We start from the raw sequence: 26,451 nt of genomic DNA, 5'->3' as shown, positions 1-26,451 counted from the left end.
GAGATTCAAAGACGTAGGAAGGTGGCTGCACAGACGCATGGACCACTGCTGTCCTGTATAAGTGATTTATTTAACATAATGAACATTACAGTAACATTGACGCTGCCTCATGTGTGTACTTTAAGTTTTGGCTTTCCCACACAAACACTACCTCCACAAAAGGTCATGTTTACTCATTTCCGTGAAGCATATTCAAGTTTTCAAGTTTCATTTATTAGGTATAGCCCTGTGAGCCATGCGGCTCTTAAGTCGGGTGCAACCGCAACAAACAAAATATGAATCTACATTGCAGAAAACTATTACACCACAACCAGACCAAAATAAAGCTAAAAAAACAATGTAACAACAGTAATCATAAGAACTGTGATTTTAAATTTAACAACGATATACATAACACGTACGACAAAACCTGCAGCCATAGCTGGCAGCACGACACTCCCAGTGTATGATGTGTGAGTGAGTCAGCAGCAGCGTGAGTGAGTGTATGATGTGCGAGTCAGCATATGATGATTGAGTCAGTATTAGGTTGAGTGAGTGTATGATGTGCGAGTCAGCGTATGATGAGTGAGTTAGTATTAGGTTGAGTGAGTGTATGACGTGTTAGTCAGCGCATGATGAGTGAGTCAGTGTATGATGTGTGAGTGAGTCAGCGGCAGAGTGAGTGTATGATGTGCGAGTGAGCCAGCACACGATGAGTGAACCTGTGTATGATGAGTGAATGGGTCAGTGGTTGTGCGAGTGTATGATGTGTGAGTAAGTCAGCGCATGATGAGCGAGTCAGCGCCTGATGAGCGAGTCAGCGCATGATGAGCGAGTCAGTGCATGATGTGTGAGTGAGTCAGTGCATAATGTATGAGAAAGTCAGTGTCGGCTCCCTCTGCTCGCGCCATCGCCCCCCCCCGCCCCCCGGCTCCATCGCCCCCCCCCTCGGCTCCGTCGCCCCCCCCCCCGGCTCCGTCGCCCCCCCAGCTCCGTCGGCCCCCCCTGGCTCCGTCCGGCCCCCCGCCCCCCCGGCTCCGTCGCCCCCTCCTCCTTGCTCCGTCGGCCCCCCCCTGGCTCCGTCGTCCCCCCCCTCCCAGCTCCGTCGAACCCCCCCTGGCTCCATCGCCCCCCCCTGGCTCCATCGCCCCCCCCTGGCTCCATTGCCCCCCCCCGGCTCCGTCGCTCACGCCCCCCCCCCCTGGCTCCGTCGCCCCCTCCGGCTTCGTTGCCCCCCCAGCTCTGTCGCCCCCCCCCCGGCTCCGTCGCCCCCCGCCCCCGGCTCCGTCGCCCCCCCCCCCCCCCGGCCCCGTCGGCTCCCTCCGTCAGCTCCCCCGGCCCCCTCACAAACGGCCCCGCCAGCCGTTGCTGGGAACGCGGTATGTGACGTCATACCACTTCTAGACAACCTCAGAGCACCCTCTACCCATACATTGAGAGCATGGGAGTGCCCACTACATAGGGACTACCCAAGATCAAACCTGGCTCCCACCCTCTAATCGTCACTCAACTAGAGGTGACGCTATCCCGATCATTGCACATTACAGCGCAATTCGCCGTCTGCGTGGCATCACGATGGTCGAGGCAGTGAGCACGTGGTGTCACACAGCTGCTTAATCTGCTAAACCTGTGTGGTGTTTTGAATTAGGTTTACATTTTACTTTTTTTATCGTAGTGTTGTGTTCATGTGAATGTTCAAATGCTTGTACTGAAGAGTGTTTTGAGATGCCTAAAGTGTTTCGATGCAATTTTACGTATTTCTATATATTCCAATAACAATTTTAAGCTTTTATTACAATTTAAATAACCCAATGTATTCACGATCAAATAGCTAGAGTCACAATTGTACCTAACCGAGACCTCTTAGAATTTAGTAGCAACATTTTATTTTTATAATTATTATTTCTTTTACCTGGCTAAAATTACATGACTATGCTTACAGGTGACACGTGGTTTGTTTTCATTTTCCTCAGGTGACTCGATGCATTGGTCGTGATGGCATCAAATGATCCTGCATATGAGATTATTAGAACCAACAAAGTGAAACTGCAGGAATACCTCCAGGCGAAGTCTTCAGAAGTGCTTGACCATTCCTGTCAAACAGAGATAGTCCTGTACGGCGAATACGCGTCCCTCAAAAACGAGAATGACCCCATTGTGCGAACACGGCACCTGGTTGACCTGGTGCTCGGCAAGGGAGAAGAAGTGTGCATGAGATTCATTGAAGCCGTGCTGGTGCCGCTGAGATCCGAGATCCCTCTCATGGATCAGTGGATATCACAGCATGAGCAGCAGCTCAACGTGATGGGTGTCGATCTGAGCTGAACTGCGGGTAAAGCCATCCCTGGAGCAGCTTCTCGTGAGTGATGCTAAACTTCACATATTCATTTGCATGTCTCTGGCAAATTTAAGTGAAATAATTGCTTTGAACTGATATGAATTGTCATTTAATATTAGCAAACTGCACCACCCTTGCATGGCAACATTCCTCTCAGAAGGAGGACATTAATATTCCATTCCATAGCAGGGTATGTACAAGGAATCAGCAACTTGGAGGAAAGGATGGATGGATAATGGAAATGTGTGTCAGTATCAAAACATTACATCCACACTGGACCCCAACATTCCTGAATTTCTGTCCTATCCTACACCTCATTTTCCTTGCAAAAGACTTAAACATGGTGATTTTCTCTCACCTCTTCAGACACAGACATTTTATTTCAGCTGGAAAAATGTAATGAGCTATGAAGCTCTTTCAAGTGTCAAGCCCAAAATGTTTGGCCATGGCAGCAAACCCATCTGCTGCCATGGTCTCCATGACTTGGTACAATCTGGATTCCACCAAGGCCATGTCGTTGAAACTGCAGGGTGAATGACCACCTCTCTTAAATTATGGAAGCTGCTTCTACTCCATCCTCTTGAATCGGCATTGCTACGCAGGCATCTCTCACACACTTCCCCACTGCTTCTGCTTCACCCTCTAAAAGTGAGCCCTATTTTTTCCAAGCAATGACTGCCTTCCGTTCAGAAGCCCCCATTCTATGGTGTTCCACATGGCTCCGTCCTTGGCTATCTGATCTTCTCAGTACAATGTCTCCTCCTTTGTGGACATTTTTTACTCCTAATTTTTTTATATTGACTAGCTATCACTGCTATTTCTAAGGACACCCAGCCTTTTATTGCCATTGACTCATGAAACGGAACCTACTCTATCCTCTTAACTTTTTAAAAATGTTGACACTCCTACTGATACTCCTGCTGTTATGGAGTGACTCATGCAGCCAGCTATGGCTGCAAAGTTTGGTAGTACATGCTATTTATATCGTTTATTGTAAAATTTCAATCAGTTCTTATGATCACTGTTCCATTGCTTTTATAGCTTTCTTTTGGTGATTTCGAAAACGTTTTGGTTTAGCCATATTTGTTTGTTGTAGTACAGAGTTAGACTGATAACTTTACTCTAAATTGTCTTATGGTTGTTATTGTTTGACTTGCATCCCACTGGGATTTTTGCACACAGCATTGATATACAGTGCTTTTTCTGGAAGACTTTGCTGTTTTTTCCTGGATTTTTCTGTTTGCGCGTAGTCACTTTAAGATGTTTCTTTTTCCTGTTTTTATTTGTTGCGGTTGCACCCGATTCAAGAGCCGAATGGCTCACAGGGCTATACAAAATAAATGAAACTGAAACTGGATTGGTTATAATTCACTCCAGATTAAACGTCAAATTTGTATCCCTCTCATTTAGAAAAAAAGTCGACGTGATTAAATGACTCTGAATATATGATTCCCGAGAGATAAAAATAACATCAGATACAGAGGTATCACGGTTCTTATGGTCAACATTGCCCAAGTGGTGCGCCTCTGGGTTCAGTGTTTACTTGGAAAGCAGATGGAAGTTGTTGAGCAAATTTGCTATTGGAAATCGACACTCCCCAATGTAGTGGATGCCACAGTGCTTGCTGATGATGCAGTAACCAGATTATTTGAAGTTTAAGTGAACCTACGATGCAACACGTGGGATGCTACGAATTCTGTAATTCATGTGGCTGTTGTGGAGGTGAAAGCACTTCATCTTCTCTGCTGCTAGGACCGTGCCTGGTGTACTGCACTCAACCACAGTGTAGCCCCCTTGCTAGGTGATGTAGGCCAGCTTGAAATGGAAAAGGAAACACAACCCCAATACCAGTGAAATATAAAAAGAAAAATTCAACATCCTAAACAACAAAAAATAATAATTGTAGGACAAGGCAGCAGTGCATTTTAGACACAAATTGATAGCATTAGGTTGGGATTATGCTGATGTACATCGTAATTTCAAATGTGGTGGTACTATCTTGTTTCACATGCAAAACAAACAAGACAAGTGGTGGTAAATTTTTGTTGAGATATGTAGAATACACATCGGGAAAATGTCCACACAATAATTTGTGATGTACATGATGGCAATACATTTTCCATGATGAAATATGCTTTTTTTTACGTAGTTTATTTTAAACATATTTGTCTGTTATAGGAATGTTTTTTTAGTGTAAATGAAACTAATTTGTTTTTTAAATGATTTGTTTAATTTAGATAACCCTGGTGATGATTACAGAGAATTCTTGCTGAAGCTGACATCATTAACACGAGACTACAACGCACGACCTGGAGAACCTGCAGTATTTTTGCTGGAGAGAATGGTGAAGCCAATTCTGGTTCCCTACTACCGCCATCAAGAAACCAAGCAGCACGAGTTACTAGCGAGAGGCAAACAGCACAAGGAGCTGATGAAGAGAGCACAGAGAGAAGGGATGACTTACAATAATATCTTTGATCTCATTGGAAAAGAAACACACCCCCGACTGGTTATTGTAGTTGGAACTCCAGGCAGCGGTAAAACCATGTTGAGCAAATTCATTGTGCACAGCCTGCTGTCAGGTGAGAGAGTGTTTGCACGACGCTTTGAGCACATCGTGCTCATAACGTTCAGGGAGATAAATGATGTTGGAGAGGTGTCACTCGCAGAGCTGTTTTCTGTGCTGCACTCATGTTTGGGAAAAAAAGCGGATGAGGTTTACGCAAACCAAGAGAGAACCCTTTTTGTTATGGATGGGTTGGATGAGTTTGGAAAGTGCCTTCACTATGCCAATGCTTGCACTGATCCACGTAAGACGGCAACAGTAGAAGGCATCATTGCTGCACTAGTGAATGGAAACCTCTTGCCCAAGGCCTCGGTCTTGATAACGACCAGACCTATTGCCATGGCGCAGCTGAGTGGAGTGAATGTTGATCGAGCTGTTGAAATTGCTGGGTTTTCCCATGAGGATAAAATATAATTTTTACGCAATTTTTACAAAGATAGGAATCTAGCAGAAAAAGTACTCAAGCTCCTGCAGGAAAATGAAACAGTGAATACATTGTCCCAGAACCCTTCATTCTGTCATATAGCAGCCATTACACTGAAGGAACATTTACAAAAGTCTGATCATTCTGAGATTATCCTAAAATCAATGACCGACCTCTTCACACAATACGTGTTTGGGCTCGTAGAACACCATGGACGTGGCAGCCACGGAGCCAAGGAAATTTTATTGTCTCTTGCAAATATGGCTCTGAAAGGGGTTCAGCAAAACATCCAGGTGTTCAGCCAAAAAGATCTAGAAGAGTGTGTTGTTAGTTCTTCTGAACTAGGAAGTACATTCATCAACAAAGTGTTCACATGTGAGGGCATTAAACAAGGGAGTTGTTTTGATTTAAAGCTTTCGTGACTGCAGTAATTCATATTCTTAGTTCTTTCGGTAAAGTCACGTTTTATTATTTTGTTGTTTCCCTTCAACGTGACTTTACCGAAAGAACTAAGAATAAGGGAGTTGTTATTCGTTTTCACACTTAACAATCCAGGAATTATTTGCAGCAATAGCCATGCATTTGACACATTCAACACGGCCAGTGAGTGACATAATCAAAGCTATTGAGGACAGCAAAGATGGGAGGTTTGATGTGTTTCAGAGGTTTTTTTGTGGACTAGCATCAAGCACTCCATGGATGTTCTTTGAGGGTATCTTGGATCCTCCATCTGCAGATTCTCAAAAGGAAATAATCGAGTGGCTCAATCACAACATGGAAAATCAGAAGGTTGACAAACACAGGCTCATCAGTCTCCTGCACTGTGTGCACGAGCTGCACGACCGCAAGTCCATGAGTGATGCCACTCGGTCCATGACTGAGATAGACCTGTCATTCACAAGGCTGTCCCTGCCAGACTGCGCTGCCATCACCTCGATCCTGCTGCATCGAGAGGAACCTGTGGAGACACTCAACCTGTTTGACTGCGGCATTGGCACCGAGGAAATGAAGAGGCTTCAGCCTGGACTGCACAGATGTAAAGAGCTAGTGTGAGACTTGCACACCTCGCATTCACTACTTCACAAATTGTGTGTGCATATGTTCGTGTGTGTAATGTTTGTAGACCCCTTCATTTCATGTCCTCGCCTTCCATACTCGAGGTAACTTATTTCACGTATGTGTATAAATATATTTAGGCTCGCTGGTCTCGTCATGAAATTGCAATGAAAAAGCACCAGAGGAGGCAGCTATAACTGAGGGGGACGTGTCTAACACGCACCCCTCAGTGAGGCCACGCCCCCCTCCGTGAGGCCACGCCCTCTATGTGAATCTGGCTCTGACACTAGCCAGTGCCTCCCCAGCCATTGACCTCACCGCACATCACTGGTGCGTACATAGAGGTGTGTATCACACAACATGCACATATCCTAGCCACTTTACGTATGACTTCGATAGTCACCCTATGTCTGTTTAAAATGTATGTATTTTAACTTTCAATTGGTGTGTCTGCTGCAGACATCGTGCTGCTCGCAGCAGACATCGCGGCTATCGCGATTGTCACCTGAAGACGGGCGCTTGTGTTGCAACTGTAACGTGATTTATTTTGTTTAATTAATGATTGTTTCATATTCTTGGTTCTTTCGGTAAATTCACGTAGAAGGGAAATAATAAAATAATAAAAATTTAACTTAAATTCTCACGACATTTCGTCGTGAGAATTTTCCCGAAATAACCAAGAATACGAATCCCTGCAGTCACGAAAGCTTTAAATCGAAATTTAATGATTGTGGAATGTTCATTTCTTGCATTAAAGTTGTTTTTGCTCTGATTTCTCTTTGCTTCATTGCTCTAATTTATTAGTTTTATTTTTTGGTGTCAGGTCACACTTGCAAATTAGGCTATCCAGGTAAAAAAAACAGGTTAAAAAATACACCTGATATTTCAAATTTCTATGTCAACATATATCTATATACCGAATAACAGCACTTCAACAGCCTCGGAATGCTTAACAATGTATCAATAAATTTCGATTTAAAGCTTTTGTGACTGCAGGGATTCATCTTCTTGGTTCTTTTGGTAAAGTCACGTAGAATGAAAAAAAATAATAAAAATAAAACATAATAAAATAAAATTCTCACGACGTTTCGGCCACAACACAAGTAGCCTACTTCAGGTGAAGAAACATAACTGTCAGGACGACAGCGCTTCAATGAACACTGCTAAGCTTGGCGGCGTCTTTTAAGCTGGGTGGGAGGAGCAGAGCGCCTTGACAAAGGAGTTTACATATCAACAGAAGAATTTATCATTGATCTAGCTGTGTTAATGTGTTGGATTAGCAGAGTGTTAAAGTCAGAAATTAGCATGTAACTGGGAGATTAGCATGTAACTGGTCACGGAAGTAGCTATGTTAAAGTCAGAGTTTACATATCAACAGAGGCATTTAGTATATTGACGCTAAAGAACTGCAACTACCCAACTGTCATACAATAAGCCGATGTGAAAGAACTAAGAATAAACTACATCAATATAATACATGTACTCAATACATTCTTCAATAAGTTGAGCTATTAACGTAAAGTAACTGGGTATGCACTACACTGTATAATGAATACCAAATAGTAAACTGATAAAAAACTAAAATATAAACTACATCAATATTCTAGATTTGAAGCTTTCGTGACTGCAAGGATCCATACTCTGGTTCTATTCGGTAAAGTCACGTAGGTAAAAATAAAATAACAAAAATCACGACGTTTCGGCCACAACACAAGTGGCTTTCATCAGGTGAAGGGACCGTACTGTCCAGAGGACAGCATTGGAGTGAATACAGCCAAGCCCAGGTCGCATCCTTTAAGCTGTGAGCTGCACCTGTGGTGACTGCTATATCGGGGAGACGAAACGACATGTCTCTGACCGAATTCGCGAGCACAAATCAGATTTGAAACACGGCAGAACAAATTCTTCTGCCGTAGCTGATCACTTACAACGCTGTGGGTGATCACGATATTGTTTTCTCCGATACCAAGGTTCTCTGCAAACCCACGGGTTTTAATCAGAGATTTGTCCACGAGGCAATTCAGATTTACAAACACAGACACAATTTCAACCGAGAGGATGGTTTCAAATTAAGCAATCATTGGAAAGATGCTCTAAATCAAACCAAACATTATACTAATTTTCAATGGTACAGTATATTTTTTCAAGTAGTGGTATCCCAAACTTTAAAAGCAGGTTATTTCCCTTCACACCAACATTATGTAAAATCCCCCCCCCCCCCTCCCCAACCGTGCCGGTCCAGTACATCATTTTATGCTAATTCCTTTGTCAAGGCGTCTTTTGTTTCCTCCCACACAGCTTAAAGGACGCGACCTGGGCTTGGCTGTCTTCACTCCAACGCTGTCCTCTGGACAGTCCAGTCCCTCACCTGATGAAGGCCACTTGTGTTGTGGCCAAAACGTCGTGATTTTTGTTATTTTATTTTTACCTACGTGACTTTACCAAATATAACTAAAGAGTATACATCAACATTATCAATAAACTCAATATACTATCCAATCAGCTGAGCTACTAGCAATGAGTTACTATACATTACAATTCTATGACGAAAAAAGTAGCGGTTTCTTTTCAATGTTAGCACCACGGAAAGCGGCAAGCTTTGTTCAGTCGGACGAGTCCATCTATGCTCGGAACGGAGGAGGGGGGAGAAAGAGAAACAGCCATGATGCGCTGCTCTATCCTGTGTTGCATTACAACTATGCTATAAACTAGACTACTATACATTACAACCTTCCAATCTAAACTACATTGTATAATATCGTATATACAGCCCAATGTAAGCTCTAACATTATGCATTATATTGATATGCCTCCAATTAAACTTTTTTTTTTATATATATTACACGACTATACACCGTAATATACACTGCCATAGACAAACCCCACCATTGAATTATACAATGCATTACTATACACTACCCTATACTTTAGACTATAAAATATTAGAGTTGTAATATTACACTATGTATTATTCTACCAACCCTACTCTATACAACACTGCTGTATATTCACTATACAATTACGATACTATATATTGCCTTATGAATTATGTTAAACATTACACTGTTATACTATTTATTATTATACAACATGCTAAAAACCATACCATTGACCGTCGTGTGAAAGGTACTAAGAGGCAGTGCCAGCGAATGGACTGCGGTCTGAAAGTCACCGTAAAATACAATCAATCAAGAACCGAAATGGTTTATAACGTCTTTCCAATGGTTACAAAGCCAAAATCCATCTTCTCGGTTGAAATTGTCTGTGTTTGTATATGTGGATGGCCTCATGAACGAATCTCTCATGGTAGCCGGATGGCTTGCAGAGAACCTCCGTCTTGGAGAAGTCAATGTCATGTGAGCCCACTGAATTATAACAGTGATCTGCTGCGGCTGAGGTATTCGTCCTACTGTGCTTCAAGTCTGCTTTATGTTCACGGATGCGGTCCGAAATATGTCGTTTGGTTTCTCCAATGTAGCTGCTACCACAGAGGCAACTTAGTTTGTAGACGCCCGGGTACTCTATGTCTGGAACCACATATTTTACAGACGGAACCAGATCACGGATTTTATGTACTGTGTTGAATCGGACCTGGATCTTGTGTTTATTCAGGATCTTTTTTGTGACCCCCGCAATGTAGGGTAAGGTGATGGTTTTGAATGGCTCCTCAAGAGGATCCTTCTTCTTGGTTGGAGTGATGGCTTTGTGGATTGTGTAGTCGGAGTAACCATTAGCCTTGAGAGCTTGGTGTACGTGCTCGAGTTCACTGGCAATGTGTTCCTGGTCGGAAATGCATTGGGCTCTATGGTATAGAGTCTTGATGAGGGAATTCTTCTGGGATGGATGGTGGTGGGAATCCGGTTTTAAGTAAGCATCCATATGGGTAGTTTTCCTAAAGACGCTGCCAAGCTTAGCAGTGTTCATTGAAGCGCTGTTGTCCCGACAGTTCTGTTTCTTCACCTGAAGAAGGCTACTTGTGTTGTGGCCGAAACGTTGAGGGAGAATTTTATTTTATTGTTTTATCTTTATTTTTTTATTTCCATTCTACGTGACTTTACCGAAAGAACCCAGAAAATGTACCAATAATTAAATTTAAATGTACAATTTTATTGGGAGACTGTCATTGTCTCGGTGTGGTCTGGAAATGTGTATTGCTGTTGTTTTACTGCCTTTCCAAAGCTTGGGATCTGATGTAATTTGGACTTGCATGCTATTATGTATTATTAAGTGACGCCACGGTGGTGTGATGCTATCTTCCTCGGCTGGTATGCAGGAGTTTGGGGGTCCGACCCTGATACCTGCTGTACATGTGGAGTGTTCAAGTTCTCTCCGTGGACACATGGAGATTTTCTCTGGGTCCTCCAGTTTTTCCCTCCACATTTAGAAACATCCGTTTAGATTATTTTGCTACTATAAATTTCAAGTGGTAATCCACTTCCTCGAGCTATTATATGTGGCCAGGTCGCTTCTGAAAAACAAGATAATAGCTCTGGGCCTTACCTGGTATGATAAAACAGAGTTTATTTTGTTTCCATATTTTTAAGTGATTTGTTCACCTTTACTATAGTTTGCACTCTTATCGTGTATTTATATTGGTTGTTGTAACTTCCTGTCCTGTCTTGACTCCACTCATTGGATTACTCCAGTATAAATATTCAGATTCTGCTTTTAGTGTGTATATTCAGCCTTAACCGAGTACCCATCGCAGTGTGTAAACATCAGCAGTGCGGAGACAAAGGTGGCCGAGCATGGCACTGGCCACACCACACCCTCGTGTGCCATGTCAGCCTGAATAGGTGCTCACTAACTGCACTTTCCCCAACAGCCTGTGTAGACTACATGAGGGATCTGTGTATGGTTTCCTTGTGTGTGTGTACTGTATATGGGGGATTTGTGTTGTATTTGTGTCTGGGGGTAGCCGTGATGTAGGTGGTGATGATGAAACACGGAAACAGAGAAGAGACTCCCAGTGACCCCCACTCCTGCGCTCTCAGTTTCAGCGCATTGAGCTTTTGGTGCAGGAGGTTTAGTAAATTTCCATATGGCTCACTCCACTTCCTTCTCTTGCTTGTCAAGCATTCAAACTTCTCGCATGCACTACGTGCTGGAGAATACAAACTCGGTGTAACTCACAAGAGGACTCTCCTGGTTACTCATGCGGCGTTGCCATTTAAAGGTTTCAATATTATTGCATATTTTTGATATTGTACCCAATACTTTCATCGACCTACTAATGGTGTCACGAGACTAATAATATAATCTGTTTGGATATATCATGATGCAGTGCAAGCATTTGTGTTAGAAAGTGGCCCACAAAAGTGGATATCACAGGGCTTACCAGTCAAATGCCTTCCACTGACACTCAGTTTCAGACAGACCCATAAACTCACAGAGATCCACAGACTCACATTGATATATAAAGACGCATGTTGATACAAAAAGACAAACAGCGAAATGTACTCGCACTGAGCTAGACGTACAGGGTTGCATAGACTCAATAACAACCGCCATTCGCCACTAAGTGGCGGTGACATCACCACGACGCTTGTGCCAGGCCATGTGCATAGACTCGCACAGAGGCACACAGACAGTCTCGCTTCGACAAACACACTCACAAAGAGGCTCGTATATCAACTCAAAGCTACAGACTCACGAAAACGTCCAGACTCGTACACAGAGCCACTCCCCCACTAGCCCCGCCCACTCTACCACTAGAGATGCCCATTCCCGACTAGACCCGCACACTCCGCGACAAGGCCCGCCCACTTCCTCAATTAGTCCAACCCACTTCACCACTAGCCCTGCCCACTCCAGTCGTAGCCCCCACTCCACCACTAACCCAGCCCACTACCATTTAGATCCGCCAAATTAATAACTTGCCACGTCCACTATATCACTAATACCTCCCACTATTATCCCACTGCTAGTTCATTTTCTCATTTTTAACCGTCTGGACCACCAATTCTCGTCGTCTTGGTCTCCCTGCATCAGCCCTCACTCCCCTCCAACAAATAAAAAAGACTTCCCACAAGTTATTTTCAATCTCCCATTTATTCTCACACTTTGCCTCTCCTCCATCAACTTTACTGGCTTCCCGTTCACGACCATTGTCTTTTCAAATGTCTGATGCTCATCTTCAAATCTCTCTATGGCCTTGCCCCACCTTCTCTTGCCTCTCATCTCCTTCCATGTCCCCTCTCGTCCTCTCCGTTCCCAATATTCTCTGTTCCTCCATCTCCCTGCGTCCAATCCTTCTCCCTGCACACCTACACTGGAATAATCTTCCCCAGCACATTAAGTAGTCCCCCTCCTTAACCTCATTCTGTTCCTCTCTTAAAGCCTCACCGCTTCTCCATTTCCCATTCTCTACCTCTCCCTCCCCTATCATTTCGTCTTATTCTTTTCGTATGGCTGATATAGGTGCAGAGTAACAAGTACAAACTCACATTCAGGTGGTCAAGCCAGATAACCACGTCAAGAGTAGAGCAGTGTGTCCCTGTCATGTTTCCTTCATATTTGGAATCGGGCATTGCATCATTGTATGTTGATTGGTCTGTTCTGGATGACCACAGTCGCACACTGGATAGTTTTTCATTTTCCATTTGTACATCCGGTATCCGCATCTGCCATGGTTTGTGCAGTGGATGCGGTTTAGGGTGGACCATGAGCTTCTTGTAAGATCAAACCCAGGGATCTGCCTTGGGTCTTTCACAAGGTGTTAGTTAACATCTCGCCACCAGATGAAGTGAACACCACTATGGTGTGCTCGGCATGGGTGTTCAGTCGTGATCATTTTAATCCATTCTATCTCACACCTGCCCACCGTGTCGTGGCAGTTTTTCTATTTTTCCTGCATTGCATTTTTCATTTCAGAAAATATTTCATCTGGAAAATCCATAGCGATAGAATATCTTACGTGCAACGTTGCACAGGAATATCGGGTGGAGCAGCTGCAGTGCTTAGAGCACCGGCACTAGAAACCCATGGCCTGAAATCAGTCGAGTGACAGAAGAATCGGTCCTGCCCCCCTCGCTTCACCAACCCATAATGGGGGTAAGGATGAAATATAGCAAGAAAGCATTACTACAGATAATATGTAGGAAGGCCTTTATCAAGCAGTACAGCAAGCGGGTCTGTGAATTCCATCTGTTGCAGAACTGTGAGTGTTATCCTCTCATGTGCAACGTGGAGTTTCTCCCGGTACTCTGGTTCCGCCCACAATCCAGCCTGGTTAAACCCAGGATGGATGGGCATAAGTAGGAGAGGGGGACGATGCCAACCCCAAATGCAAGTGATGATTAAATTATTTATTACAACTTTCATCAGCTGGCTGAAACCAGGCCACTGTCGGTTTTAATGGGGTCCGAGATGGACACCCACCACCAGAGTGGAAGACTCTCAAGCGCATCTTCCTGTGACCAAGCCACCATTACCTGACTCCCGATAATGGGGAGGTGAGCCCACCGTTACTTGAGATTCGCAGCTTCCCACACCGCATTCATTGTTTTATTCAAAAGAAGAGCCACTCCCTGTTTTGCAGTTTCCAATCCCATGTTTAGGACTGTCCATGCCTCAGTGGTTGGTACTATGCAACCTACGACTAAAACTAAAACGGACATCCAGAACGCAATGAGAAGAGGAGGAGGCACTCGAGAACAAGGAGACGAGGAAGTATGAAGAGGAAATCTTCAGCAGAATCAGGGGGGCAAAAATTAAAAACCTTAGTATAGCAGGGAGAGAGATCGCGGAGACACGGACTTTGGAGACAACTCGGTGTTTATTATTGGTACTTACAGCACACACGGCGTCGCTATGCAACTGAGCGCGAGGAAAGGGGGGGGGGGGTAGAGATGGTGTTTCTTCATTTGAGTTTAGAAAAAAGTTGATTTGCAACTTGTAGCAACAAAAACATCATCGTCAACATCATCAACATAACGACTCATTCCTATTGGGTTCCAGTTATGGTGATTGCTTTGGTGACGGTGGCTACTACGATGATTGCTGTGGTGATGGTGGTTTGCTGCTAGAGTGAATGTGGTTTCTATGCTGTCATTGCAACTATGTTGATGGTGATTGCTGTGTTGTAGTTGCCATATTGGTGGCTGTGGTGATGGTGGTTGTTGCTAGACTGATTGTGGTTGCTACGCTGTGGTTGCTGACAGTGATGGTGGTAACTACGGTGATTACTGCGGTGATGGTGGTTGCTGCTATGGCGATGGAAGTTGCTATAATCATGGCGGTCTCTACGGTGACCATCGCGGTGATGTTGGTTGCAGCGATTGCTACGGCGGTTGCCGTGGAGATGCACGCAGTGGTCCTGGCAGTGGGGCAGATCCAGGAGCTCCTGGGCGCAGGACTCCTGGGTGCGAGTCCGGGACGTGACGCGAGACTCTCCGATGGAGAACTCCGCCTTGAGAGATTCACAGCTACGTGAGCAGCGCTGCCTCAACGCATCCAGGGGGTCCTGGGAGAGACACGGAGACTCGGGGACTCGCACAGAGACGCACGCAAAGAATCGCAAAGAAACTCACCTCATGATTCACAGACTCGCACAGAGACACGGAGACACACGGAGGCTTACACAGAGACTCACAGAGACTCAGCTTCACGAGCAGCGCTGCCATTCGCTCACAACTCGCCCACTCGCTCACCCACTCACCCTCACACTCACCCACCAGCCAGTTACCCATTCACCACCCAGCCATTCACCTACCCCTTCACCACCCACCCACTCAACCGCCCGCTCACCCACTCGCTCACCCAGCCGCTCATCCACTCGCTCACCCAGCCACTCACTACCTAACCGCTCACCCCCTAACCCACCCACCACTCATCCACCTACCCGCTCACCCACTCACCACTGGCTCACCAACTCGCTCGCCGATTTGCTCACCACTCACTCGTCCACCCATTCACTCGCTCACCCACTCTCTCAACCACTCACCCACTCACCATCCACCCATTCCTTCATTCATTCACACACTCACCACCCACTCACCAACCCATCCGCTCACCTACCCCACTGCTCACCCACCCACCCGCTCACCCACCCACCCGCTCACTCACCCGCTCACTCGCTCACTCACCCGCTCACTCACCCACCCTCTCACACACCTGCCATCTGCTTATCCACCCACCTGCTCACCCACCCACCCGCTCACTCGCTCACTCACCCACCTACTCACACACTCACCATCTGCTTACCCACCCGCTCACCCACTCACACTCTCACCCACCCGCCTGCCCACCCGCCCACCAACCATACCCGCTTACCAACCCAAGTGCTCAACCACCCACCTGCTCACTCACCCACCCACTCACACACCTGCCACTTGCTCAACCACCCATTCGCTCACCGACTCACTCACACACCCACCCAACCACTCACCACCCACCCACTCACCACTCACCTGCTCACCCACCCATCCATACACATTCACCCGCTCACCCACCCACACCCATCCGCTCACTCACCCGCTCTTGGAAGGATAGACTTTTAGTTAGTAAAACATCTGTAAACAAATCAGGATTACTTGTTTTACAGATGATGAAATAGATCAGTAGACAGGGGCTGTATGCGTTTCTATGTTGTTATTTATATTCTGCACAAAGGCGACTCCACAGCAGCTGTGACGAGGCAAGGCCGGCGATCACGAGAGCCAGATGAAAGCAGATAACTCGAGAGCAGCACGCGTTATCGTCTAGCTGTGGGTGTGCTCAACTGTGGGTGTGCTCTACTGCGCGCGTGTGTTTGTGGCTAAATGCGAGAATGTGGATCGGTGTGTTATTAAATTACGAGGCTGCAATAAGATTCTTGTATGTCGAACTTCTTTCGCACCGTGCTTAGCCAACCGTGATAATCGGACATTACTCAATTGCATTTTACATCGAGCAATCAGCACCCCTACGTGCAGAGCAAAGCCACTTGCAGGTGAAATGCTGAGTCGCCTTATCGTGCAAAAAAAGAAACCGTTGCCACTGGGGGTGCCCTTTAGAAATGCAAAGGGGATTGCATTCCTCGCAAACCAAGTGGCCCAGCTTTGCCCTTGAGAGGCAGTCGCGCCGTGCAGGCGTCCCAGTGTCAGCGCTGTTACCACCGTCACCATCGTCACCACCGTCACCACCGTCACCACTTTCACCATCGTTACCACCGTCACCACAGTCACCAACGTCACCACCCACACCATCATTACCACCGTCACCACTTTCACCATCGTCACCACCATCACCCTCCACGTGTAGGATTCACGGCATTGGAAGGTACAGGGAGTCGTCTTAGATGCAGAATCATACAGATGTGTGCAGTATGAATGTTTACACGCTCTCAAACGTATCTAGACCACCAGCTCAGAAGAACTGAATTTGTGGCCATGTCGTCGTTTAGACCACAGACTCAAAGAGTTGAGGACACGTGGTGGCAGTCCCAGCAACAGGCAGCAGTGAGACAAAGGCAACTATGGGCCGGATTCGTCTAATTAGGACTCATCAGTGCAGGACAGTCATCAATACTTTCTCTTGCTATATGCCTCTGGCAACCCCATATATGGAGATGACCTTTACACTATAGTGACCCCATTGACGGTTGGCTAAAGGCAACAGTAACCCAATCTGTAAATGATGAGAAAACCAATCATAACAAATATAAATTATGCAGGCTGGAAACAAAAGATTTCACAATAGAATCAGTGAAAATAGTATTCTTGGTTCTTTCGGTAATGTCACGTAGATAGAACATAAATACATAAATAGTAAATTTTAGGAACATTTGTATTTAAAATAATAAATTGAAAATAATAAATTGAAAATAATAAAAGCAAAAAACCCACGAAGTTTCAATCGCAACACAAGCGGTCTTCATATTTTTTTTATTTTATATCTACGTGACTTTACCGAAATAACCAAGAATATTAAGTCCTGCAGTCACGAAAGTTTGAAGTCAAAATTCGGTGAAAATAGATTTGTGCACCAGCAATGCACACCCTTTTTGTGTTGTTAAACGTATTTGTATCCAGCCTGCGTTGATGTTTCTGTTGTGATGGGTTCTATTGTTATTTGCACATTTAAATGACAGGCAGTAAACAGCTCGGATGGCACGGAAAGTGGATTTCTGGATATTGAGGACAGCAGCAGAGAATGAGCGCCCAGCCAACATGCAATCGTTGTATGTCCACCAGGTGGCGACCGGCTCCACACAGTTAAATTACGAAGAAATGTCTGCTTCATATAATTCATGCTCATTCTGTTTAAGTATTAAAACAGATTTGTATGGAACTAGGATACATATTATTCAAGGGACGGTCCTTGTCTTTACCATCTGGAAGTTCCCCAGCGATGATTCAAGCCACCCTAACTCTGCTGATGGGATACTGAATGTCGAAACCTGTCCAGAGTTTGCTTGTACTGAATCAATTCTGCTGATAAGATGCGCTTCAGAATAACGTGGGGACAATGGGTTCTGTAAAAAGAATTATGTTTTTATGAATAAATACGCATATATGACGGAGACAAAGCTACTTATATCTTCTGGGCAGTAGCACCCGCACTCTTACCCAAAGTTATTCGTCTGTTTCATCTTTCAGTAATAACGCATTCTCCGTTTTTTTATATTCCTGTGTCTCGTTAACGACCATCAAATACCTCGTTTCGTTAGCTGTGCAATACCCCTTGGACTCGTTATCTGCAATCTTGATGGTTTTGTCTGTTTTTTTCGTTGCTGTGCTCACGTACCACGGATCTACTTTGTAAAATAGGCGGCAAAATTGCTGAACTCAGTGATATTTTAGTGTTCACGGCGACACTCAGTGATTTATTTCAGCCGGGTCACTCCGGAACAATGTTCCAGGAATAATTTTGATCACGCCACATCCATGTCGCAGTACTGTGCCCTCTTGCTTATAAGCATCTTCATATGATTATAAGATGGAAGAACAGAGTACAATCGCATAGGATTATTACTAAAAGACGTATCTTGTACTCTAGTGGTAGTACCTTATGCCGATCACCCCTACTACTCCAAGCTGGCCCATCAGCTTTGCGGAAAATATCGAGTGAGCAATGAAGCCCTGGCAGGCGTTACAATGGCTTTACATCACGCTTTAGCTAAATTGTAATTGGCGTTTGTCATAGGAAGTCAAGCGAAATGTGGGAATAGTGAAGTTGCCACAGCACTGCGGTGTCTCTGGCGAGTGCACTTGTGTGCGAAGCAGTGCCGGATTAAGCTCGTGCGAAGCCTGTAGCAAATGTTATAAAGGGGCCGTAAATAAAAAAAAGACCTAAACATTAAAACACAGATTTTTAACTTGCATAGTAAAGTTATTGTATTTTTTCATTTGCTATACAGTAAGATAATACGACAAATCACTAAACTTAAACACCCAGTCGTTCACAAAAGTTGAAGGCAGTATAGTATGATAGTAATAGAGCAAGTGCAGAATCGCTGGACCGGAATTGATAGCTTGAAAGCATTTCGCGCGGGGTTCTTGAAAGTGCGGGGCCCGTATCATTTGTAGCTACTTGTGCTACTAGGATCGTCCGGCACTGGTGCGAAGGGGAGTCTCGAGACTTAATTCAGTTGCAAAAATGATGATCACGTGTAAAGGACCACATGCACCATGCACACACGGGTGAACAAACCACACGCACATGTGCACCCTATAATTGAAAGGGGTATGTATATATAGCGTGCATTAAAAAAACGACATACCAAATGTCTCTATATAAATTGCTTGTTTGCGGAGCAGTAGTAGAATGGTCAGCGCATTGTCACTAACCAGGATGCCCAAGTTGAATGTCCACTCACGGCTAACATCAGTGACGAACATATGAAACGGTACTGAGCCTCCCCTAGGATGACCCGGCCTTAGCTGGTGCAGTGCATCAACGTCAGCACGTGGGAGACACAGGCGGCCATGCGTGGTTCTTAGCTACCCCTAGGTTGACCCGGCCTTAGTTGGTGCAGTGTATATATTGGTAAGAACCAAGAATATGAATCCCTGCAGTCACAAAAGCTTTAAATCAAAATTTAATAAGAGTTGTTAAGATGTTCTACGTGTCGATGTATACATTTCTCTTATATATGTGTGTGGGTGTGTGTACACAACCATATTTTATTGTTGTGGTTTTCACATCTGATGATGATTGCTTGTGTTGCAGTCGAAACGTCGTGAGAATTGTATTGTATAATATTTTTATTATTTTATTGTTTCCCTTCTACGTGACTTTACCGAAAGAACCAAGAATATAACTCTATTTATTGCTTGTGTGCTCACATGCATGCGTGTGGTATTTGACAATCGTGTACATGTAAACCAAAAACTACATACAGAATATGAATCCACAGCAGTAAACACGACAGGCGAATTTGTCAGACAGTGAGGGTGTGGAGGTTTGATTGGTTTCAGCCCTAGAGCTCTGCTTTGCCACAAGTGTCGTGTTGAACCCTTACAAATAGTATGTCCCTGTTCTCAATGAACCAAGTAATTCACTTCCCGTTGAGTGTAACGGTGAAGCAGATAGATATCAGCTAATTAAGCAGTCGGTTAATTATTTCTACGTTTACACATTCAGATACAAAAACACTCCGCATGTACCCTCCCCAAGCAAATCTAAGTAATTAAAATAAAACAAAAACAGCACCATGCATTGCTATTCTACATTGTAGTCGCGAAAGTCTAGTGTGACAAGTCTTGATCAAATCCTTTTTATACATACACACGCACCTTCGGAAAATTTTTAACGATAATCCTCTTAAATTAAAAACATAATCGCATCGAGAAGATCTGTGCATGGGAATATTTACAAGTCCTAAAGTTGCACAGCACATACGACTTAGGGGTCCACAGGTGTATGCACGGCCGTGCAGTTGAAATCCTTTAAATTGTTATATAAAATCACGCGCTGACAGAGTTATTTGTGGTGATAAAGTCCCTGTGACATTTACACGTGATACTGTGTGTAAACGCGTGTGTGTGTACATCTGTGTATCGACTCAGCCACACACGGCCGAGCGTGGTGTTGGCCATCCACCCCCTCGTGTGCCTTGCCAGCCTTCAAAGGTGCTTGCAAATAGCAATTCGCAACAGTCTGTTTAGGCTATATGGGGGATCTTTGTCTTTGTGTTATTGTGTGTCGACTCAGCCTCAAATGAGTACCTGGTGCGGTGTGTAAACATCGCCATTCTGAAGATAAGGTGGCCAGGCGTGGTGCTGGCCACCAATCCGTATGTGCTCGCTCACAGTACTTGGTCACACAGTCTGTTATGGCTATACGGGCTACACGGGGGATCTTTGTATCTGTGTGTGTAAATTCACGTGGGGAATGGTGGCGCAGTGGTTGGGGCACTGTTTTATGAACCGCAAATGTATTAGACAGTCACCCATAGAAGTGGATCTAACAGACCTACCTCTATAGGAATAGGTTTTACCCTTTTGGCGTCTTCTGGTCCAACACCAATGGAGACTAGGCTCTAAAGAAAGCCGTCTCGGGTGTGGACCAATCAAATTCAAGGACAGTGCATATTATTATCAGAGGTGTCTTTTCTGTTTGCATTTTGACTGCTTGTGTTGTGGTTATTGCAAAGATGCCTTGAATAAAGGTGTCAGTTTTTGTGCCAGTTAAAAGGGTAAAACCTATTCCTATAGCTTGTTACTGGCAAAGGAGGTCTCATAATGTAAATGCTCACTCCGAGCCCTCAATACTCTGATAGTGCGCTGTTTTTGAGTTGTACGGCTTTTGGCGTCTTCTGGTCCAACACCAATGGAGACTAGGCTCTAAAGAAAGCCGTCTCGGGTGTGGACCAATCAAATTCAAGGACAGTGCATATTATTATCAGAGTTGTCTTTTCTGTTTGCATTTTGACTGCTTGTGTTGTGGTTATTGCAAAGATGCCTTGAATAAAGGTGTCAGTTTTTGTGCCAGTTAAAAGGGTAAAACCTATTCCTATATCTTGTTACTGGCAAAGGAGGTCTCATAATGTAAAGAGCTACCTCTAATTACAAATGTAATTTTCTTCTTGGTTTCCTCACTCCCCTCCCAACAAATTAAACAATTCTTCTGCACGAGTTATTTTCAATCTCCCCTTTAATTCTCACACTTTGCCTCTCCTCCTTCAACTCCAATGGCTTCTCGTTCACTACCGCTGTCTTTTCAAATACCTGTCGCTGGTCTTTAAACCTCTCCATGGACTTGCCCTACCTAATTTTGCCTCTCATCTCCTTCCATGTCCTCTCTCATCCTCTTTGTTCCCAATCTTCTCTGTCTCTCTCTGTCCCTCCTTCTCTCTGTGCCACATCTCATTTATGGTCCCTCTATTTAACCTTCTTCCATTCCTCTCATAAAGCCCCACCTCTTCTCCATTTCCCATTCTCTACCTCTTCTCTCCCCTTAAGCCTCCACTCCTTCTCGTCCCTACTCTTCTCTGATCCCTTCACCGTCTATCGCTGTCACTCATTCCTCAATCTTTGTACACCGCTGCCATCTAAATCATTCCATTCTGTCACCACCTTGTGCTTGTTATGTCAAGAGAGAAGGCACTCTATAAATATACACCACCACTGCCACCAAGAAGAGGAACATATTTATTTGTTGGGTCCAGAAGTGGCCGTAGTGCAAGTCGGCCATAAAAAAAATTACATTTAAAATTACACCACCACCAATTAAAACATTAAACACAAAGACAAAGGTTGTCTGTATAACCTCAACAGACTCTTGAGGCAAGTGCTTTAGCGAGCACCTATGAAAGCCAGCACGGTACACAATGAGGTGGGTGGCTAGCACCATGCCTGGCCGCCTTTATCTCCCGAGTAGTGATGTTTACACACCGCACCAGGTATTCGTTGGAGGCTGAGTCGACCTAGGGTTAGCCCAAAACCAGTTTAGTTCATCGGTCCCGGTGTTGTCAAGTTCATCGCGTAATACGCGAAACACTATACAATTACCGAATGATACGCATACCCACACATGCACACAAGCTTGTGCACATATCCTTGCTTAACGTGGGGGTTGCGTTGTCGAAAATTGCTGCTTAAAGCTATTTTACGTGAAGCAGAAAACTTTTCTACAAGGAATAACAGTAAAGGGGGAGGCTCCGTTTCAGCACAAACTTTTATTATTATTTTTAATTGAGAGTACAGTACACTGTTTTCTATGTTTATTTTAAATGTGTTGTGTATATGTAGAAGATCTATATTATAATTTTTATTTATACTGGAGGAATCTAAAAAGCCCTTTTTCACAGATTTCCAGTTGGGGTGGTACAGAAAGTTACAAGAACAAACGATGCAAAAACACAATCGAAGTGAAAAGTATAGGAAAGGTAAGCAAATGACCAAAAAATAAACAATTTTTTATCTTACCTAGTAAAGCCCTCTAAGCTATTAGCTTCTTTATCAGAAGCGAACTGGCCACAAATGATAGCTGAATGAAGTGGCTTATGACGTGGAAATTTATAGCAGCCAAATAATAATAAAAAAATGCGTTACATTCATCAATATACATACAAAGGACGTGAAAGGGAGATATGGTGAGTGAAAACTATAAGGGAGTGAGTGAGATGACACTACACACAGATGCTGGAACAAAGGCTGAGGAAGAGGATGACACGCCACGTAACACAGCGCGCACCGGTACAGCATCAGCTCCCAGCAATACAGAACAATGCTGCCAAGACCCACACCACTCATGAGAGCAGTCCGTCATGTGCTACTCTGCTACTCGCGTTATAGTGGGTGTGGGGTGCGCTAAGCAAAACACATTACATAAAAAACGTGGATATACTGCATATGGTTCTCTGCGTGAGTGAGTCTATGTCTCTCTGTGCGAGTCTGTGCGAGTGACTCTATGGTTCTCTGTGTGGGTTAATCAATAGTTAATAAAGAATTAAAGCTTTCGTGACTGCATAAATTACTCATTGGTTTTTTCGGTAAAGTCACGTATGTATAAATAACATAAAATTATATTAAAATAAATCAATCACGACGTTTCGACCGCAACACAAGCGATCTTCATCAGGTGTAAAAAACAAATAGCACATATGGTGACATCAACGCAACACATAGAGAGCGTTAAACTGCACGGAGGTAAATACAACAAGAAGATGAGAGACGAGAATTCAACAAACCTAAGAAAAATTTACGTGATGCAATACCAGTCGGCCAACGACACAGTTAGACACTTGCCTGGCAGACCACGAATTTCAGAAGAGTGCTAAATTTCGTGTTCATCCTCTGGGTTGAACATACCAGCATAGACGGAGTGAACAAATACGAGGTATAAGATAGCAGAAATACATATACAGGGACACAAGAGGTAAGAAGAGGAAAGACGGACAGAGAAGCAAGAAAAAAGGGGCCGGAGGGATGAACAGACAGAGGCTTAAAATAAGTAGTAGAGGTGGGGGGAGGGGCCGAAGAAAGCAAGGGGCACGGCAGCAGCAGAAGAGGGAGGGGCAGGAAAATGTAAGGGGGCGCAATTAGTTTAGTACAGAATTGTAAAGGTAACTTCCCCGTAGAAGTGTGTTAATAAAGAATTATAGCTTTCGTGACTGCATAAATTACTCTTGGTTTTTTCGGTAAAGTCACTAATGTAGAAATACCATAAAATTATATTAAAATAAATCAATCACGACGTTTCGACCGCAACACAAGCGATCTTGCAACACAAGATCTTGCAACACAAGATCGCTTGTGTTGCGGTCGAAACGTCGTGATTGATTTATTTTAATATAATTTTATGGTATTTCTACATACGTGACTTTACCGAAAAAAACAATGAGTTAATCAATGGTTCTCTGTGTGAGTGAGTCTATGTGTCTCCATGTGAGTGAGCCTATGGCTCTGTGTCAGTGAGACTTTGGCTCTCTGTGTGAGTGTACTCTGTGAGTGAGTCTATGGCTCTCTGTGGGAGTAAGTGGGTCTCTAAGGCCACCACCATCTTGCCCCCTGCCCAGTGCGTCCACCTGGTTGAGCTGCAGAAGTCTATTGTCCACCGCTCCAGACCGCACAGATATCCAGACGTCCACCTCCAGCACAGACACCAGCAGATTCTTAAACCTGGTGGTGGAAGTAAGGACACGAGAGGGGTAATAGTCAACCACCATTACCACCATCAATACCACCATTACAACCACCGAAATCACCGCTATCGTTAACACCACCATCAATATCACCACCTCCACCACAACGATCACAATAAAAATTACAATCACAATACTCTTTGGTTCTTTCTGTAAAGTCACGTAGGTAGAAAAAATAATAGATCACGACGTTTCGATCGCAACACAAGCAACCATAATCAGGTGAAAAAATATAGCGAGTAAGCTGCTGAAACACGAAGTCATATAGGCTTGAGATAAGCTCAACCCAAGAGTAAGTGGGCGGAGCAAGAGGTGGAATTTGCATATACATACAACACCGGATCGTAGAAAAGGAGAGACACAGACACCGAGAGACATCCACACACAGAGAGAGGCACACACAGAGCCACACACAAGAGAGAGAGACACATATAGAGAAAAACACACACCGAAAGAGAGACACCCAAAGAGAGAGACACAGAGAGAGATAGACACAGAGAGAACGACACAGAGAGACACACAGATGCTTCTGCAATACAATGATAAGAACTGTCAAATTATATATAAATTATTTGTATTATTAAATTAAGGCAATACATTTGAAAATGGTCCCCCATGGGTGAGTGTCCTAAAAATACCTGCTCGAATTACATAATTGCCCATGAATTACTATGGTGTGACAATGCCAATTACCAATGTCAAAGGGAACATCAATGAGTGGTAAATGTGGGGTAATATCCCCAGAAGAGCATGTAGACTACATTAAAAATTAAAATAATCAGGCAATATAATATCACATATGGGTTCAGTTTAAAGTTTACTTATGAAAAATAATACTGAAATAATTGTGCTCCATAGATAATCTTAATGGTCAAGTTACATAAACATCACGGAATCACTTAAGCTGACCATTTAAAAAGACATTAATTCCAAGATTCATAATAAAGGTTTTTGGGTTAGATCGCGTTTATTTATAAATGTGTCGTAACCCTCCACCACCCGACACGGCCAATCAGCAAAAAAAAAGTGTCACGTTGACAAAAGACAAATAATTCACTACTTCAGCCCACCGGTGTGTTGAAGAGTTAATCCACATTTACAGTTTGAGTACGACGTTTCGCTGGTAAATACTTCCAGCATCATCGGGCAATTCGCCAGAATGGTAAAGCCCTCGCTTGCTCCCGGTTTTATATAGAGCAGCAGGGTGACGTCATCACTTAACTCATCAGGTGCAGTGATTAGAGGCGGAGGGGGGGGGGTAATGTAATTATATAATCGATTAGTAATCAGTCATTGGTTATGATTAGTAATGAGTTGTAGATTAGTAATTCTTTAAATCAAAATGTAATGTGTATTATTTAATAATACGCTTCCAGGCCGCACTAAGCCGGTAGCTGTCAGAGCGATTAAAGTTATTCTTGTTCTTCTCAATTTCAATGGATTCTCTAATTAGTCTTTGCCAGTAATAATTAGTTTTACACACCACTGCAACATTGTCAAAATCAATTGAGTGTCCTTGTTGACAAGCATGTTCTGCCACTGCCGACAGTTGTGTTTGAGATAATTTAATATTTCTCTGATGTTCTTTTTGGTCTTACGCTGATGTTACGTCCCGTCTGCCCAATGTAGCAGCTGCCACATGAACAATTAATCCGATATACACCTTCTGTTGATAGTTTAGGTAATGCGTCTTTAGTGCAAGATACTAGTTTTTGAATTTTGTGTACTGTACCAAATCTTACTGTAATGTTTTGCTTTTGCAAAACGCGGGCTAATTTGTCAGTTACTCCTGAGATATATGGAATTTTTATTGTTTTAACAATCTGGTCGCTTTCAGTAGTATTGCTTTGCGATCGTGATTTGGCATTCAGTGCTCTGTTAATTTGAGCATTATTGTAGCCATTCTGTCGTAGTGCGTCTTTAACGTGTTTAATCTCTCTCACTAGACTCTCACCATCTGACACTGTCTTCGCCCGATGTACGAGCGTCTTGATAAGAGAGGATTTTTGAGCTGGATG

The 26,451-nt window shown here is 44.0% G+C and overlaps 2 long non-coding RNA genes across 2 annotated transcripts; one reads left to right on the top strand and one right to left on the bottom strand.

Annotated features, from left to right (window-relative positions):
• Nucleotides 1-1,565: 1,565 nt before the first annotated feature.
• LOC142922970 (uncharacterized) lies at nt 1,566-7,135 on the top strand. Its single transcript, XR_012940446.1, has 2 exons — nt 1,566-2,338; nt 4,555-7,135. It is a non-coding gene; the product is annotated as an uncharacterized LOC142922970 (long non-coding RNA).
• Nucleotides 7,136-14,121: 6,986 nt separating this feature from the next.
• LOC142922984 (uncharacterized) lies at nt 14,122-25,575 on the bottom strand. The gene is made up of 2 exons (XR_012940454.1): nt 24,317-25,575; nt 14,122-14,827 (listed from the first exon to the last, which is right to left on the bottom strand). It is a non-coding gene; the product is annotated as an uncharacterized LOC142922984 (long non-coding RNA).
• Nucleotides 25,576-26,451: the final 876 nt, after the last annotated feature.

The sequence above is a fragment of the Petromyzon marinus genome, unplaced genomic scaffold, assembly GCF_048934315.1.
Source record: "Petromyzon marinus isolate PM22_M1 ecotype Great Lakes invasive population unplaced genomic scaffold, UKy_Petmar_22M1.pri1.0 PM_Scaffold_24, whole genome shotgun sequence".
NCBI lineage: Eukaryota > Metazoa > Chordata > Hyperoartia > Petromyzontiformes > Petromyzontidae > Petromyzon > Petromyzon marinus.
This window is presented reverse-complemented; position numbering and strand designations above follow the sequence as displayed.